Source organism: Bos taurus, chromosome 10, assembly GCF_002263795.3.
Source record: "Bos taurus isolate L1 Dominette 01449 registration number 42190680 breed Hereford chromosome 10, ARS-UCD2.0, whole genome shotgun sequence".
NCBI classification, from domain to species: Eukaryota; Metazoa; Chordata; class Mammalia; order Artiodactyla; family Bovidae; genus Bos; species Bos taurus.
Genome location: NC_037337.1, coordinates 29659844 through 29677403, shown reverse-complemented (window position 1 = coordinate 29677403; position 17560 = coordinate 29659844). Strand labels below are relative to the sequence as shown.

Sequence of the window (17560 nt, the reverse complement as noted above, 5' to 3'; positions counted from 1 at the left end):
AGAAATTCCACCTGGAAAAATAGATCAATCTAAGAGCAAAGACAAAAAGATCCTGTCATCAAAGCCTACCCAAATGAAATGGCTGGTCTGCAACTCTTTACCCCACTGAGAGCCCCATCACTGGGCATACGTCATTAATTCACGCTGAGTTTATCATGCTTCAATCCTGTATATAAAATAGCAGCTAAGGATTACCAATTCTTTGAGATAATCCTCTAACATGAAATACAGAGGTCACAACCAAGAAATATAAAAAAGAAACTTGGAAAAAGGGACAGAAGGAAAGTAGGAAGCAAAACAAAATATGAAGAAACTGTAACTGATAACTTCAGAAGGTAACTGTATTTCTTTTAAAAATGAGCTTTTATGCATTCATATAGAATTCTGAAATACAAAAATCTTCGTCTCCCAAAATAGGAAGCACATGGTGACTGTCTAAAACTCTATTCACAACAGATAGCAGAGTATCAGAGCAACGCCCAAAGGTGTTGAAAACTGGTGCTGCAGGGGGCTGGGTGAGATTGGAATGGTGGCGGGAGGTGGACAGGAAATCTTTTTTAACACTTTTAAAAGCTATGAAATACTATACAGAAGTGTAGCACATGCATACAAAAATCATACAAAAAAGATATTCATGACCCAGATAACCACGATGGTGTGATCACTCACCTAGAGGCAGATATCCTGGAAAGTGAACTCAAGTGGGCCTTAGGAAGCATCACTACGAACAAAGCTAGTGGAGGTGATGGAATTCCAGTTGAGCTATTTCAAATCCTGAAAGATGATGCTGTGAATGTGCTGCACTCAATATGCCAGCAAATTTGGAAAACTCAGCAGTGGCCACAGGACTGGAAAAGGTCAGTTTTCATTCCAATCCCAAAGAAAGGCAATGCCAAAGGATGCTCAAACTACCACACGATTTTACTCATCTCACATGCTAGCAAAGTAATGCTAAAAATTCTCAAAGCCAGGCTTCAACAGTACGTGAACCGTGAACTTAACAGATATTCAAGCTAGATTTAGAAAAGGCAGAGGAACCTGAGATCAAGCTGGATCATAGAAAAAGCAAGAGAGTTCCAGAAAAACATCTGCTTTATTGACTACACCAAAGCCTTTGACTGTGTGGATCACAACAAACTGAAAAATTCTTAAACAGATGGAAATACCAGACCATCTGACCTGCCTCCTGAGAAATCTGTATGCAGGTCAAGAAGGAAGAGTTAGAACTGTACATGGAACAACAGATTGGTTTCAAATTGGGAAAGGAGTATCTATTTTTCCAGGTGGAATTTCTCCAGGCCCCTGACTCTGGGGGCTGGGGTGTCATTCTGACTTGTAGCTTTCTGAGTGACAATCCAAGAAAGGATATGGAATTCTAATATAAGGCTGTATATTGTCACCATGCTTATTTAATTTATATGCAGAATACATCATGGGGAATGCTGGGCTGGACAAAGCACAAGCTGGAATCAAGATTGTTGGGAGAAATATCAATAACCTCAGATACGCAGATAGCACCACCGTTATGGCAGAAAGCAAAGAAGAACTAAAGAGCTTCTTGATGAAAGTGAAAGAGGAGAGTGAAAATGTTGGCTTAAAACTCAACATTCAGAAAACCAAGGTCATGGCATCATCACTTCATGGCAAATAGATGGGGAAACAATGGAAACAAAGACTTTATTTTCTTGGACTTCAAAATCACTGCAGATGGTGACTGCAGCCATGAAATTAAAAAATGCTTGCTCCTTGGATGGAAAGTTATGACTAACCTAGACAGCATATTAAAAAGCAGAGACGTTACTTTGCCAACAAAGGTCCATCTGGTCAAAGCTATGGTTCTTCTAGTAGTCATGTACAGATGTGACTGCTGGACTATAAAGAAAGCTGAGTGCCAAAGAATTGATGCTTTTGAACTGTGGTGTTAGAAAAGACTCGTGAGAATCTCTTGGACTGCAAGGAAATCAAACCAGTCAATCCTAAAGGAAATCAGTCCTGAATATCCATTGGAAGTACTGATGCTGAAGCTGGAACTCCAATACTTTGGCCACCTGATGTGAAGAACTGACTCATTTGAAAAGACCCTGATGCTGGGAAAGATTGAAGGTGGGAGATGAAAGAGATGACAGAGGACGAGATGGTTGGATGGTATCACTGACTCAGTGGACATGAGTTTGAGTAAGTTCCAGGAGTTGGTGAGGGACAGTGAAGCCTGGCATGCTGCAGTCCATGGAGTTGCAAAGAGTCAGACACGACTGAGTGACTGACCTGAACTGAGCACATGCATGTTTATGTACGCGTAGTTTGTTATTGATGTTGTTTAATAGCTAAGTTGTGTCTGACTCTTTGCCACCCCAAGAACTGTAGCTCACCAGGCTCCTATGTCCATGGGATTTCCTAGGCAAGAGCTGGAGTGGGTTTCCATTTCCTTTTCTAGGGGATCTTCCCAACCCAGGGATTGAACCCGGGTCTCTTTCATTGGCAGATGGAGTCTTTACTGCTGAGCCACCAGGGAAACCACACATAGTTTAAAGGACTATGAAAGTAAACAATGTACGGACACCCACCTTAAGAAACAGAACTGTTAACACCTTTGAAGGCCCTCTACTTTCCCCTACAGTTTTCCTCTAAAGGGACCATTTTTTCTAAATTGCATATTTATTATTCCCCCAACAATATGCCAGCAAATCTGGAAAACCCAGCAGTGGCCACAGGACTGGAAAAGGTCAGTTTTCATTCCAATCCCAAAGACAGGCAATGCCAAACAATGCTCAAACTACTGCACAATTGCACTCATCTCACAGACTAGTAAAGTAATGCTCAAAATTCTCCAAGCCAGGCTTCAGCAATACATGAACGGTGAACTTCCAGATGTTCAAGCTGGTTTTAGAAAAGGCAGAGGAACCAGAGATCAAATTGCCAACATCTGCTGGATCATGGCAAAAAGGAAAAGAGTTCCAGAAAGACATCTATTTCTGCTTTATTGACTATGCCAAAGCCTTTGACTGTGTGGATCACAATAAACTGTGGAAAATTCTGAAAGAGATGGGAATACCAGACCACCTGACCTGACCTCTTGAGAAACCTATATGCAGGGTCAGGAAGCAACAGTTAGAATTGGACATGGAACAACAGACTAGTTCCAAATAGGAAAAGGAGTACGTCAAGGCTGTATATTGTCACCCTGCTTGTATAACTTATAAGGAGAGTACATCATGAGAAACGCTGGGCTGGAGGAAGCACAAGCTAGAATCAAGATTGCTGGGAGAAACATCAATAACTTCAGATATGCAGATTAAACCACCCTTATGGCAGAAAGTGAAGAGGAATTAAAAAGCCTCTTGATGAAAGTGAAAGAGGAGAGTGAAAAAGTTGGCTTAAAGCTCAACATTCAGAAAATGAAGATCATGGCATCTGGTCCCATCACTTCATGGGAAATAGATGGGAAACAGTGTCAGACTTTATTTTTGGGGGGCTCCAAAATCACTGCAGATGGTGATTGCAGCCATGAAATTAAAAGATGCTTACTCCTTGGAAGAAAAGTTATGACCAACCTAGATAGCATATTCAAAAGCAGAGACATTACTTTGCCAACAAAGGTCCATCTAGTCAAGGCTATGGATTTTCCAGTGGTCATGTATGGATGTGTGAGTTGGACTGTGAAGAAAGCTGAGTGCCAAAGAATTGATGCTTTTGAACTGTGGTATTGGAGAAGACTCTTGAGAGTCTCTTGGACTGCAAGGAGATCCAACCAGTCCATTCTGAAGGAGCTCAACCCTGGGTGTTCTTTGGAAGGACTGATGCTAAAGCTGAAACTCCAGTACTTTGGCCACCTCATGTGAAGAGCTGACTCATTGGAAAAGACTCTGATGCTGGGAGGGATTGGGGGCAGGAGGAGAAGGGGACGACAGAGGATGAGATGGCTGGATGGCATCACTGACTCGATGGACATGAGTCTGAGTGAACTCCGGGAGTTGGTGATGGACAGGGAGGCCTGGCGTGCTGCAATTCATGGGGTGACAAAGAGTTGGACACAACTGAGCAACTGAACTGAACTGAACCCCCTCTTTTTTTTAAAAGTTTAGCCACAAACATATGGTTTCATAAAATTTTTTGACTTTTTATGCTTTTAACTTCAGACCAATGGAATCATTATTTTGTCACTTGCTTTTTCATTCAACATCATGTTCAAGAACCATCAAGGTGGATGCATGTAGCGGTCACTGACTTTTTTTAAGTTGTATAGTATTTTACTATGTGATATACAGCCACTCTAATGATGATGGAACTGTTATCACTTTCAGATTTTTGCTATTATAAAATACTTAGCTTTTACAAAGTACTCTTATGAGTCTCCTGGCATAAAGGTGCAAAAATTTCAGCAGAGGGTGTACATGTGTTCACGTGAACTAGACAGTTGGGTAGTAATTCTTCATTTAAATATGTTAAAAATGTTTCCTCTAAGTTTGTGGCTTATCTTTTCTTACTCTGTGGCATCCTTTGATGAGCAAGAGTTTAAAAAATTTTAACGTCATTTTACTTAATGTACTTATTTCTTATTTGACTTAGGCTTTTTGTGTCTTTTCCATGTGAGGTTAAAGGATATGCTCCTATATGCTTTTTTAAAAAACTGTTAACTTTTTCCTTTCTCATTTAGGAGTCTGACACATCTGGAATTGATCTTTATTCATAATGTGAGGGAGGGGTCTATTTTCTTTTGGAGAAATATACATATAAATATTTTCCAATTTTTAAAGTACTTTTTCAATAGTCATTTTTGCCCACTGATCTGAGAGAGCACATTTGTTATATGTGAGTTTCCATTACATGCATGGATCTGCCTCTGAACCCTCAACTCTTTCCGCTGATCTTTGTTTTTTCTGTGCAAATTACTATTACACTATAGCTGTTATACTGCCTACTGCTTTATTTTTCTTGATACGAGGGACAGGAAGTACCCTACCTGGCTTTTGTCAGAATTTGGGTTTGAATTTTATGTCTATCACTCCCTTGCTTTTTAAAAAATAGTTTGCCGCAAATGTATGATTCCATAACATTCTTTGGCTTTTATGTTTTTTTTTAACTTCAGATCAATGGAATAATTTTTTTGTGTGACTTGCTTTTTTCACTAAACATGATGTTTAAGACAGATTTTGTAAGGTTATTTTTGAAAATTTGCTCTTCTATACAAATTTTTAGAATAAGCTTACCAAATTTCAAATAATCCTATTTCGATTTTGATTGGAATTATTTTGAAACTGGAAATCAATGTGGGGTTAACTGACCTCTGTTATCTAGGTCTACCTCAATGCTTTCAATGTAATAATCTTTTATTCATTGCTGGATTCCATTTACCAACACTCTGTTTAGGGCCTCCACAGGTAAGAGGACCTCCTTCTGTGTGACAGAAACTGACCTGTAACTTTTGTTTTACTTCCTGCCCTTGTCTGGTAGTGCTATCAAGAGTATATGATAGTTTTCAGTGTATTTTCTATACTTTCAAGTATTTTGTGTAAGAAGGAAAATGCCTGGGGTAATAAAACCAACTGGGTCTGGAACTTTCTTAGTAAGACGACTTTATGGATCCAATTTCCTTAATATTTATAAGACATTCCATTGTTCTATTTCTTATTGACTCTGTTTTGGTAATTTATATTTTTCAAGAAAGTTTCAAATTCCATGTTATTTTCATTTATTGCCCAAAATTTGGTTATGGAATTATCTTATACATTTCTATTGCATCTATAGTTACATTCACTTTTACTTTCCTATTATTTTTATTTATGTTTGCTTGTTTTGCTTAATCTTGCCTAAAGTTTCTGAATTTCAATTTAAAAAACAAACTTTTGATTTTATCAATCTTCTATATTGCATTAAAATGTTTACAAAAATTTCCTTCTCATCTTAAAATGCATTTAGGGTGAACCATATGAAATTTTAAATCTTTGATCACATTTGATCTGCAAAAATGGCTTTTATTGTTGTTCAATCTAATTTTTCCTTCTAATTTCCTTGGTTTGTTTTTCTTTTTCTAGCTATTTATTTTGAATGCTTTATTTCTGACCTATCTTTTTTCTAATATAAACACTCAGGACCATGCATTTTAGCTATATCTCTGAATCTTAATAACCAGTATTGTTTGAATTGTTTCTCAACCCCATTATAATTTCATTCTTGATCCATTAGTTATCTTCAGGTGTGAATATAAATTTTAAAAAGCAAAGGAGATTTTTGTTATTGATAAATTACCTCTAACTTAATTTCACTTTAACCAGAGGATGTGGTCTGTACAAAAAATGGCCTGAAGTTTGTTGAGACTTTCAGGACCTTTGCTTTTCTTACATCTTTTAATATTGCTTGACTCTTAAAATTATATCCATGCATGATGTTGATAAAAATAAAAGTCAATTAAATTTTATTATTAACATAGAAACCAACCTAAACTAGCATACTTTAAAGGGTGTCATCATCACCTGTATCAGTGATCCTAGACATGATTATATTATTTATTTATAGCCTATCATATTCTAAAAGGATTTAAGGAAGCACCCTTATGTTGCCTCCCTAGAGCCAACAAACTTAAAACCTGTACTGCTGCTGCTGCTGCTAAGTCACTTTCAGTCATGTTCGACTCTGTGAGACCCCATAGATGGCAGCCCACCAGGCTCCCCCGTCCCTGAGATTCTCCAGGCAAGAACACTGGCATGGGTTGCCATTTCCTTCTCCAATGCATGAAAGTGAAAAGTGAAAGTGAAGTCACTCAGTTGTGTCCGACTCCTCGCGACCCCATGGACTGTAGCCTACCAGGCTCCTCCGTCCATGCGAGGAGGACCTACTATGGGATTTTCCAGGCAAGAGTACTGGAGTGGGTTGCCACTGCCTTCTCTGAAAACCTGTACTACCAACATAGAATACTTACGAAAGCCAAATAAAAATAGTACTAGAAAATGCAGGCAAATGTATCATCTTTTTGTTCTAATGTACAGTTTTCTCTTGGCACATCTTGAGGACGTGCATCTCTGAGCATCTAGCTTAAGCGCATTTACTTTAATTACACAGCTGTGTCCCAACGGGACACGGACACACGGACGGACACACACACACACACACACACACACGTGCGAAAGGATGAGATGGATCTCTCCTAGCCCTCTGGGGGTTCAGGAATCACCCCTGCAGGAGAGATGAGGCTTCTGGTTGGAATCCACCTCCCCTTCTCGTTTAGGGTTCACACTAGTGGAGTTTTCATTGTTCTTATTCCTACTCCTGATGGTCATGATGATGGTGGTAATAGTACGGTGGCAGCAGCAGATATGTAGGCATCAGACGTGCAGCTAAACACGTCACAGATTATTTTAATTCTCACAGTCACCTTTTGAAATAGGTACTATTTGTTATTGTTATTCTCACCTTACAGATGAGGGAGCTGAAAAGAGGAAGCTTAGCAAGATGAAGGGACTTGCCCCGTGGATGAAGTGATGACTCAAAGAAAAAGAAAAAGTGGAGCCTGTGTGGTTTCCAGAAACCCCTGCTGAACCATGACACGACCACCTTCCATACTTAGATGCGTTGTGACTCTTGGTGCCCTGGGTTTGCTGGAGGAAGCGACTGATTGGAAGCCTTGAAACTGGCTTCTTGGTGGGTCTGAGACAAACACACACCAAGATCTCAGCCAACTGGTGTGACCTACTATGCTGGCCTGTGAGTCTAACTTTCTTTTCTGCATACCTTCAGCCTCTGAGGCTCAACCCTTCCACTGGTGGTAAATGAACGGCTGTGTCCTACACAGCTGAACTTGACAGACCTCCACAGCCCAAGAGCGTAAGTAACACAACAAAAACATCATGTGGCCCGGTTTCTCCAATGCCTTCCTAAATCATTCTAAACACCGCATGCTTTCGGCATCTTGCTGCTATTCTGAATTACATTCTCTAAGCAACCATCTCCGTGTCTCATTTTTTCCATTAGTAAGATGATTATAGTACAGAGTGAACTATTTATGATGAGGCCCAGCTCAAGCACTGTGGCTTTTGGTTGGCTTCATTTTAAATACATCTTTCTTTGTTAATTAATGTACCTTAGCCTAGGGTTGTAAGTAACACTCATTTATGTTTCTGAATTGAGCAGGGAGGAAGAGAACCACACCCAGAGTTGAAAGATCCAAGATCTTCAGAACCAATACGCACACTACAACCATTTGAAAGTGAAGTTTAAAAGTTAGTATTTGTGTTTGCTGTAAACTAAGGAAGCTGTACAAGATGGTCTACAAGAGAGTCAAAAGTGATGTGATAATTAGGTCATGAATTAACCCCCTGGTCCTTGCAGCTCTATACCATTTTTAAAGAGCCCTCCCACCTTCTCACCTCCTAGGATATTTTACACATGAAAAATGTCTAATTTGACTAATACGGTACCTAGCATAAAAGTTAATGAATGAAAATGAAAACACTAAGACTCAGGTTATTTAGTAACCAGGGCCTGGAGCCAGACCCCAATTAAACCACTCTTGTGGTGAAGGAAGGGATCAAAATGCCCAATAGGTTCCATCTGGCTGCTCCTGTGGGTCAATCTAGAGCCCCACAGCCTCCCCACCTTCTCTCCCCAGCGACAAGGGACTGGGGCAGTCCTCTTCATGGGGTATAGAGAACTTCATGTAAGGGGCTTGGCAGTGAAAGAAATCAGCTACAAGCAAGCACCACTCCCCAGCCCTTCCCAACCCAACCCCTTTTGCCATCCATTGCACTGGAGGGGCCATAGCCTTCCAATCCCATTTGTACCCCACTGAGGAGATCTGATAATGGTCCTGGCAGAGCCATGGCTTTTCAAAACTTCTGGCAGGGGCCTCGCTGACCCATAACTTGCCTACACACATGATTTCTTCTCAAACTGTCTTTGTAAATTGACCATGGCTAACCTTGTTGCCCTAATCAGATCAATCAGAATAACATTTCTTTAGCTGCCTCACGCTGGCAGCCTCCTGGGCTGAGGCGTGACTGTGAGTCAGGCTCAGATACTGAAGGCAGATTTTGGAATTTCCAATGGTCTCGGGTTTCCTTTGCTTTTATCACAGTTGGTGAGCTTTGTCGGGTTGTGTTTACAGCCATGCAAATAAGCCTCAGCTGGAGAGAAATCTGGTCAGGCTAAAGAAAATCAAGCTCTGGGACAAAGGGCATTTTATAAAAAATTATAAGTGTAGCCACAGTCCTGGGGTCAAGCCAGACTGTCCTAGGAAACACGTGGATGGCTTTGTCTGGTGTAACCTGGAACTCTGGGCTTGGCCTCTGTACCCTAGAAACTCTATCAGAAGATGGAGGGGAGGCTGGAGGGCCACACCAGCTGATAGGAGCTGGTCAGCTCAGCCATTGGCTGCATCATCAAAGATTTCTTTATTAAGTGGAGACAAGTGTGAGAAGGGAAATATTTCATCTTTGGGGGAAGAAACATTGTGTTTGAGAGGAGTCGATCCATGTTATTCACTGACTAAACAAGGTCCAAATCCGTGGTTTCATTCTACTCACACACTTGTACAAACTCAGCTTTCAAATGTATGTGTGAAGGTGTCCACGTACAGGTATGATCTGATACTTTGCATCTGGAAAGCATCTTTAGAAATATCTGCTCCAGAGGCCATGACAGTTCCCAAAACTAAGGCCAGAGAGGTTACATGACTGGACACAGTGGCTAACCAGTTACCTTCAAGACCAGACCACTGGAGCCCTTCCACTGTAGTTTTCCCCTATCAGACTTCCAGTCCTTCAAAACCCCAACACACAGAGAAACTTTATTTTAAAGTAGCTCTCCAATACATTTCTGTCTCTTAAGACCATTGCTGTTTAGTCGCTTAGTCGTGCCCGATTCTTCGTGAGCCCATGGACTCTAGCCTGCCGGGCTCCTCTGTCCACGTGATTTTCCAGGCAAGAACACTGGAGCAGATTTGCCATTTCCTTCTCCAGGGGATCTTCCCAACCCAGGGATCGAACCATGTCTCCTGCATTGGCAAGCTGATTCTTTACCACTGAACCACCCAGAAAGGCCCCTTTTAAAATTAGGGGATTATTAAAACCCTAACAATTATTCCCTGAGCTCCCATATACCTGTGGCTCATACAACATGGTGCTTATGGTGTCAGGCAGTTTGATCTATGGGTCTGAGCACAAACATGTTGAATCACATGCCTTTGTCTTGTTCAGTCACTCAGTCATTTGTCACTTGAAGGTCACTCTTTGCGACCCCATGGACTGCAGCATGCCAGGCTTCCCTGTCTTTCGCCATCTCCCCGAGTTTGCTCAGATTCATGTCCATTGAGTCAGTGATGCCATCCAACCATCTCATCCTCTGTCGCCCTCTTCTCCTCCTGCCTTCAATCTTTCCCAGCATCAGGGTCTTTTCCATCTGTCCATTTGCCCTCTAATAAATAAAACAAAAGTTGGTGACTCTTGAGTGTCCCCATCTGCAAAGGAAAAGTAATGACCATATCTTTGGAATTTATCTAATCAAAGTTTATCTTTTGACAGATGAAAGACCTAAGACCCAGAGAAGTTAAAGAATTTGCCCGAGATTCCATAGATGGCTAAGTTCAGAGCCATAAGTAGAAACCAGGACTATAGACAACAAAGCCAGCACTCTTTTCACAAAACAAGGACCAGAAAATACAATTCAGGCTTCTCCAAGTGAATATAAAGTCAGCACTTGTAGTTAAATTCAGACCAACAGACCTTTTGTCAAGTAATTAAGAGCACAGGTTGTGGGATGGTTGGTGGATTCATTTCCTTGCCACTTAAGAGCTGTGTGATGATGGGCAAGTTACATAAACCTCTAAACACCAGCTTCCTCACCTACAAAATGGGAATAATCATAGAACGATCTCACTGGGTTCTTATGACAACTGGATAAGTTAAAAAATGCTAGAAGCATTAACCATTATTATTGCTATTGAAATCTTGTCACCTTCGCTTGAAAGATTCTACATAAATACTAGATTATTAAGGCTTCTGTCCATGTTAAGCACATATTTATGAACGTGTACACGTGTGTGCATGTGGCATGGGGGCTGTTTTGACCTTTGACTATATCAGAGATATGTATACTTTGCAAAGCATTTATGTGTTCAGTTTTGCAAGCATCCATGTGACTTGGGTTTGTGACTTAAACACACATATAAGATCTTTGCTCATTCTTGTTATTTCCTCACATACTTCTAGCTTAGCACTGGAGGCCAGAGAAGTCACTGACACCATCAAAGTCCCTTCACTAATACTCATTCTCAAACCACTGTCTAGCTCCAGCCAGTTACAGTCTTAGAAAAGGTCTAACTATATATATAAATGTGTTAAGTACAAATGAATGAGGTCCAGAAAAATACAGGTGAGATTTCAAAAATTTTACTCTACTAGGAATAAAGGATAACATACTTAAAAAAAAAAAAAAAACACACAGATATTTGGAAGTGTTCTCTCATAGTACATCTTGTAACATCTAATCAATTTCTTTATTTTCCAATCAGAGAACCCTGAGTCCATATTCAAATACATCTTCACTCCCTTTAGGTATGGACAATGTAAAGAACTCTGTGTGTGTGGCGGCAGGCGGGGGGAGAAGGAAGATGATCCCAGGATCAGTCTCAAAGGGGCTAAATCTAATACTTCATAAATTTTTACACTGCTGTCATTCATTCTAAGTACTGGAACTGTGCCTACTAATGATTTCTATTCTACTAATACCTATAAGTCTTTCTAGTATGCATTTGGCTCCCAATACTTTGAGTGGATAATTTGCTGTAAAATCTGGCCTCATGGTCCAAAATAAAGACATTTAACAAGAAGAAAGGTAGTGCTGAGGGGCAGTTAACTTTCCTGTAGGTTCTACTGCCCCGGCTCTAGGACAGAAGCCACTTTAGCTCTGGAGCTCAGCATTCGAAGGTGCCCTCTTGTGGTGTGGGTAGGAACTGAACACCCTACAATCCTCGAGCTGGCTTGAGGTATAAATCCAGATTAAGTTACTGTTTAACAGCCAACAAGAGAAACATAGCTGAACTCCAAGAATAATACTCAAATTCAACATTCTGAAAGAATCACTGATATCCATACTTGACAAGTTCTAACAACCATTAAAAAAAAATAAGTAAATAAAGTAAAAGTACAACTTAACTTTCTGGGCTGTCTTATTTCCAAATAAAATTTACAAGACAGAATTTTTGTAAGCTGGTGCTTGCCACGGAATAGAAGCTCCAGTTTGCTTTCAGTACATTTGGCCAGTCAGAGATCTTTAAACCGAAGAATAGGAAAGCCCAGATCATTCCAGGTATCACTCAAAGAATCTGGACATAGCTCTAATGACCTCAAGGTCATATATTGGTGTAATCGACACACGGGGCAAGTGATTTCACTCACTGCTATAGATGATAACCCCTAACCTCACTGCTCATTTTTCAAACACATGAGAAATAGAAAGGGCTGGGCAAATGCATTCCCATTCCTGGGAGGAGGGGGATGGGGAATAATGCACATACCTTACCAAGGCGGTCCAGAGAAATTATCTTTGTACACAAAAGCTGAAATTATATAAACTTGGAAGGCAACAGGTTATGAAAACCCTATAAATTTACGTTCAGAATTCCAAATGATGTTCTCCTTCCACTCTTCTCCCCTCCCTACTAAACTGAGACACCAAGTCTGGGATTTGAGAGTTACAGCTACAATCCTGGCCAAAGTGACCCAATTACAACTGAAAGCTTTTGGCTCCAAGAAGTTTCAACAGACAAGCATCTGAGGGACCATCACCACCCCTCCCTACACCATCACCCCCACCAATGATCAGGGAATAGCCACTATCTCATTAATTCTTAAGAAATCGCTATTAAAATGGCCAAGGGAGAGGAATGATTTTTATGTATCTTACAGAGGAGGGAACAGGCACGAACATTATTCCTAATTCAAAGTAAGATCGTGCCATTTCGACAGAGGAAGAACACTGGCAGGTCACGCTAATTTTCTGAATGCTGCTGGGCAAGTTTAGAGAGCAATTGGAAAGTTTATCGGGGTAGCTACTTCTCTGACAGGCACCAGGACAAAGAATCTCAGACGATGAAAGCAGGTTTCTGGCTCCTTGTCAAGATGCTGACCTGCCTTTCCCCAGAATACATGTAACTTAGAGATAGTATAAATATGGGTGTACTCACGGTGAAAACTCTTACTTCACAGTGCAAAAAGACATACCAACCACTGTAAGATGAACTACTAGATGTCTGTAGTATGAGCCATTAAAGGAAGCTGTGGAATTCTTCCACAAATACTGAAGAACAGGAATGATCTAGAGATGACCATTTGCAAAGTTTCAGGAATGGACACACTTAGATTTGAAGGCCCTCTAACAGTGGTTCCCAACCTTTTTGGCACAAGGGACCTGGTTTCGTGGAAGACAATTTTTCCATGGACTGGGGAGGGGTGGGGCTTGGAATAATTCAAGCACATCACATTTATTGTGCACTCTATTTCTATTATTATTACATTAGTTCCACCTCAGATCATCAGGCATTAGATCCCGGAGGTTAGGGACCCCTGCTCTACAAGGTTGCGGGAATCAGTGATGTTCAAGAATTTCTTTGCAAAGTTTTCATATTTGTTCATAAACTAAGAGATTATTACATTTCTAGAGAATACTTAAAAGTACTTTCACAATCATGATTTCATTTTATCCTCAGAACAACCCTGAAGGGTTGTTATTCCCTATTTTGTAGAGAAAGAATTAGTGTGTACAAGTTATACGACTTGCCCTGAAAGCTATCCGAGAGCAAAAAAATAGGAGGTGGTATTAAGCATTAGTGGTACAGACAAGAGATGATGTTTTGAGCTCTGGTTCTCAATTTGGTAAATGTTACGTTTGTCAGGGCACAATGGTCTCAGGTCACAAATGAGGAAGGCTCATGTCTGAGTATGCAATTAAGAATTTGTCATAGTTAGGGTCAAAGGAAAACAGTTCCAATTCTCCATATTCTTTTATAGTTGGACTTATACCTAAAGTGTCTTTTTATTCAAAGATTTGGATTCTTACTGAAAGACCCTGAAGAAAACTCTGGATAATTTTACCATGTAGGACACATTTTAGATTTGCACAACTGTAGCTGTATCTTGTTGATGATTCTAACAATGGTTATTCTCATTTATAAATGTCAAAATCAATTACCCTAGTAAAATCTATCATCTTTAAGTATGGCAAATTACTGTTTAAATTAAGGAAAAGTGGAGGCACATACTGAGGCTCTTCTACATCCTCTCAAGGTTCTATCATTATCGATGACTTCCTGTGAAAAGCGTACAAACCCTAGAAGTCATCTTTATCTTTCTAGATCTCGTTTCTTATGGGCCAAAATGAAGGTACTGAATTAGCTGATCAGGAAGGCTCCTTCTAATTCTTAGACTGTGTCTAATTAGAAAACAGGATCCTGGCCCAGTTTAAGAAGATATGTATCAAAAAGAAAAGAAAAGAAGCTATGTATCTGTTTACTTAAAACTACTGCCAGTGGTGGGAACTGTTATAAAAGATGGAAGTAGAAACTCATATCTGAGTTTACCAGAACCATGACAATTTGAACAGTTCTCAATTAAAAATGTGGGATACATAGACGGATGCAAACCAGCTCTACTTAAGAGATGCTCACATAGATGTCTCTGTCTAGCACAGTCCGAGAGGCCGAGGTTCAGAATGCTGAATTCTTAAAATTCCAACATATACTCCACCTTTGGTCACCATAAAAAGATATATTTGGCAAGTGTTTCCTGGTCATATTGTATGAGAACCATTCTGTGGTTAGGCTAACAAAGCTGGCCTCCAGTACTCAAAGTCCCAGTTGCTCACAATTGCTAAAATTCACTTTCATCTTCATTCTCAGAGAAAAGAAAAAAAAAAAAAACCTGACTTTCAGAAGAGACTGAGGGATCCATCTTAATGTTGGAAATCTGGTCATGGGCACAGAGGGAAGGCGTATAAGAGGCAGGTTCAGAGTTTTCTGGCATTGACTCATTATTTTCTTTAAAACTTAGAATATCTCAGCTCTAAGGTGGGACACAAGTTCACTGCAGAGTTCAGTCAAGCAGTCTTGAGGCAGCCTCAAGACCATCAAAACCCTGTAGTCATTTTATTGTTTAGTCGCCAAGTTGTATGCAACTCTGCAACCTCATGGACTGTAGCCCACCAGGCTCTTCTGTCCATGGGACTTCCCAGGCCAAAATACTGGAGTGGGTTGCCATTTCCTTCTCCAGGAGCTCTTCCCAACCTAGTGATCAACCATGTCTCCTACTTGGCAAGTGGATTCTTTGCAACTAAGCCACCAAGAAAGCCCAGTAGACCTACCTTTAAAGAAAAAATAGTGACTTCACATGTGCACAGATTCTTTGGGGGTAACAGCAACCTCACTCTTCAGAAAGAGTAAAGAGCTTGAATGAAGGATATTTTACCCCTCAGAAAAACAAACACATCAAGTATTAACTGCCTTAGTGAAAATCCTTTGTTGACGAGGCAACCAATTATAAGAAATAAGAATAAACTAAAAAAATAATGCTTTCATGTTTCAAAAACAAATGCTTCAATGCTTTAAAAATTCTATTCACCCAAATAGAAAGAATTAGCTTTATGAATAAATAACATGTAATCAAGCATCCAGAGAGAGGAAAACACAATGAGTAATAGCAATCTTAAAAGAAGAAGAGAACAAAGGTAAATTTTATATGATATTGGGTCAGAAAACATTCAATGGATTTCCTGGATGGTCAGAGAAAACTTCCTGGAAGAGGCAATAAGATTTCACCTTTGGAATACAGAGATTCTGGTTCTGCCTTTTGTATAGAAAAAGTAGTCTTCTGTTCCTATAGACGGCACTTAAAAAGCAAGCTGGCCTGCAAAGCACATTATTTACACGTCATAGGATTCTAACCGCACATGTATATATTTCATAGTCTATCATTTGATTTCTTGCCTGGAACTAAGTTGTTTCATGCCATGTGTCCTCTTAAAAGATTTGTTCTGATATTTAATTATAATTGGGATCACATTTTTTATCAGGAAAACTGATAAATTCCATCAAACAAAACAAAAAATCCCATCAAACTTAAGAGGTAAAAAACTTTGATCATGATTTTCATGTATAATTCAAGTCAGTGGTCCAATCTGACTTGATTAAACAGAAAATTACATTCAGACTTTTGCCATTTCCCCCATTATGAGGCATAGCAGATTTCTCAATCATAATGGTATTTGAGATACCAACCAATGCATGTACATCAGTGTATAATTTAAGAATGAAGAGTTGATGAAACTCTCATTCGATATTACACACTTTGAAAACACTTCTGCCAATCCTCTTAGATTTGAATTTCACAACAACCTGATAGCTCAGGTAGACTCAGATATTGTTAATCCTGTCTTAAAGAGAAGGGGAAATATGGCCTGAAGAAGTGAGACAAGCTGCCCAAATCACATCGTAAATCAACAGCAGAACCAAGTACTGCAAAGCTGACCCTTGAACAACTAAGGAATTAATTTGCATATAGCTTAGAGTCAGCCAACCATGGACTGTTTAGGACTATATTATTTACTATTGAAAAATATCCACACCCAAGTGGACCCGTGCAGCTCAAATGCACACTGCTCATGGGCCAACTGATTTTCCTCAACACCATCTATGTTGTCATCACAACACAGAGCAGCAGTGGCAGCAACAGTGGCAAAACGAGGGCAGCAATCACCGGTTGGGGGCTGACTGGGTGCCAGGCATCGTGGTGGCACGCTGTGTAGGCGACCTCACTTGATTCTTTCTTAGAACAATATGGATAGCGGGGCGAGGCAAGTGAAGGGCCTTTGACTTGGGTCACACAGTCAGTGCAAGGCACACTGGTCACTCGGCTCCACACCTGTCTGCCTGCTTGGTCTTGCTCTCTGATGGGTGGCTCATGGCCTCAGACTTTTAGCCCTCAAGCCTGCTCAGAGGTCACCTTCTCCATGAGGACTACTCTGAACACGCTGTATTCAAACCTGTAACCCATCCTCCCACTCCTCCCAAAGATGATCCTCCTTATGCTGCTCTTATCACATGACTTGACTTTTTGCTTTTGATGTTGATTGTTAATATAATGTTTGTTTTTGATGTTGATCATAAAATGTTTTGTTTTTGATGTTGATTGTTAATATAATCTGCACAGGGCAAGGCAACATAATCTGTTTTGTTTTTTATGTTGACTGTTAATATAATCTGTTTTGTTTTTTCACCAACATACCCAGGTGCTCAGACAGTGCTATCCAATAGAACTTTCTATAAAAGCAAAAATGCTCTTTAATCTGCTGTATGGTAACAACTAGCCAGAAGAATAAAACTGAGAAGTGGCAAATGCCACTTGAAGAACCAAATATTTAAATTTATCTAATGTTATGACTTAACCTTGTCACATGTGGCTAAGGAATACCCTACTGGATAGCATGGGCCTAAAACAAAATCTAGCACAAATACACTCTCAATAAATAGTTGTTCAATGAATGAATTTATAAACAAGTAAGGCATATTTTCCACATAGCC

At 40.0% G+C, this 17560-nt stretch overlaps 1 protein-coding gene across 10 annotated transcripts in view; it reads right to left on the bottom strand.

Moving 5' to 3' along the window:
• Nucleotides 1–17560, bottom strand: part of FMN1 (formin 1) — a 503899-nt gene that overhangs the window by 220554 nt on the left and 265785 nt on the right. The window lies entirely within an intron of this gene.